Raw genomic sequence first — 2,500 nt, 5'->3', positions numbered from 1 at the left:
TGATGACACTGAACATTCCAGAAGCTTCCTTACGCACCCTTTTAGAGATCTGTACCAAAGAAGCCCCCTTCACATGTCCACGCGGTAATATGTACAAACAAATAGATGGAGTCGCCATGGGAAGCCCCTTAGGAGTCCTTTTCGCAAATTTTTTCATGGGAACCATAGAAAAGCTCACACTCGCCACCAACCGACCATCCATTTATTGCCGCTATATAGATGATATTTTCGTTAGAGTCAAAGATATTCAAGAACTCCAAAGACTCAGAGAACAACTCATAGAAGCTTCCGGCCTTAATTTTACGTTCGAAGAATCGAACAACGGACGTTTGCCCTTCCTCGATGTCTTAGTAACCAGTCATAACAATAAGTACACCACATCAGTATACGTAAAACCTAGCAACAAAAACCTCTGTCTTAATGGTAAAAGTGAATGCCCTCAACGATATTTAAACTCCACCATCAACGCATACATACGACGCGCCATATCACACTGCTCTACATGGAAAGATACACACACTGAACTGGAAAGACTTACCCAAGTCCTTATCAACAATGGGTATAGCAACAAGTTAATTAACGAAGCAACAAATCGAGCCATCAACAACTGGTATTCTAACAAACCTACCACACAAAAACAAGAAAACATCAATATATATTACAGAAATTACATGTCATCAGAATATAAGACAGATGAAAAAGTCATTAAGGACATAATTACAAAACACGTCAAGCCCACTGACCCAGAAGACAAAATATCACTGACCATATACCACAAGACCCGAAAGACGTCACAACTTTTACTGAGAAACCGCCCTCCCAAATCGACATCGTCTTTACAAGATACTCACGTCATTTACCAACATAACTGTACCGTTGAGAACTGTGGGTCTCAAACATACATTGGAATGACGAGGACTAAACTTACAAGACGTTTGACCTGCCACCTACAACATGGATCCGTAAAGAATCACTATAACACCAAACATAATATTTCCCTCACCCGTCAAAACTTAGAAGAAGGAACAGTAATAATAGACAGAGAAAGAGACTCCCGCAGATTAGCATTTATTGAAGCAATTTATATAGCAGAATTAAAACCAACCATGAACATACACAGTATAGACCTCCAGATTCTCCCATCCCACAAGCGGACCTGACCTGACCTCTCCTAGTGATCCCTGATGACTACGTAGCAGCCAATCAATATCCAACCATCTAAACAATCAAAAATAAAATAGTATATAAACATCACACACACACACACCCAAACAATTAGCCTGAAGATGGTCTCCAGAGAAGACCGAAACGTTGCAACCTCATACGGACAGCTACTCAGCAAACTATCAGTCCAACACCGTAAATTAGCAAGAGAAATTGAAGTTCTTAACAAAAAGATAAACAATGCAGAAACAGCAATATTATTTAATCTCGTCTGTCAACAAGAGAATATATATATATATATATATATATATATATATATATATATATATGCATATATGTATGCATACAGCCACACCCACCCTCACACACTAACACTAACACACACACATTGGAGCTACCAACACTAGAGCAGAGAAGAGAAAGAGGTGATCTACTGACTATATTTAGCATCATAAAAGGAATGGAAATCCTTGACAGGAATGATTTACTAAAAAAATGACAATGAAAAAACAAGAGGTCATGAAAAGAAACTCAAAAAGGATAACTATAGAAGAGATCAGAAAAAGAATAGCTTCCCACACAGAGTGCTGGATATATGGAATAACTTAGATAAAGAAACAGTGTGTGCAAATACTATTCAAACTTTAAGAAAAAACTTGATGCTGAAAGATACAAAGACGGGTCACTACGAGCATAGCTCCCTTCCCGTGTAACACAACTAGGTAAATACAACTAGGTAAATACACACACACACACACACACACACACACACACACACACACACACACACACACACACACACACACACACACACACACACACACACACACACACACACACACACACACACACATACACACACACACACACACACACACACACACACACACACACACACACACACACACACACACACACACACACACACACACACACACACACACACACACACACACACACACACACACACACACACACACACACAACACTAATACACACACACACACACACACACACACACACACACACACACACACACACACACACACACACACACACACACACACACACACACACACACACACACACCTCGCTGGCTCAGTTGGTCTCGGTGGCTCAGTTGGTAGAGCGCTGAACTGGGAAGCAGAAGTGCTCCCAGTAGCCAGTTCGAATCCTGCCCAGGGCCGAAATTATTTCGGTATCGCTGTGCCTCGGGTCGTTATTCTGACTCTCGTGGGCGGGGAGTTGGGGGTGTGTGTGTGTGCAAGGTCATAGCATTACCCATAGATCGGACCTACGAGCTCTGAGCTCTCTTCCAGGAGGGAAATAGCTGTCG

At 41.5% G+C, this 2,500-nt stretch overlaps 1 protein-coding gene across 1 annotated transcript in view; it reads right to left on the bottom strand.

Moving 5' to 3' along the window:
* Positions 1 to 2,500, bottom strand: part of LOC143028031 (uncharacterized) — a 23,595-nt gene that overhangs the window by 18,332 nt on the left and 2,763 nt on the right. The gene's annotated exons all lie outside the window — the stretch shown is intronic.

The sequence above is a fragment of the Oratosquilla oratoria genome, chromosome 9 (assembly GCF_046742065.1).
Source record: "Oratosquilla oratoria isolate Oo_2021 chromosome 9, ASM4674206v1, whole genome shotgun sequence".
Lineage (NCBI taxonomy): Eukaryota > Metazoa > Arthropoda > Malacostraca > Stomatopoda > Squillidae > Oratosquilla > Oratosquilla oratoria.
The sequence above is the reverse complement of the archived record's forward strand: the minus strand, read 5'-3'. Positions and strand labels throughout refer to the sequence as shown.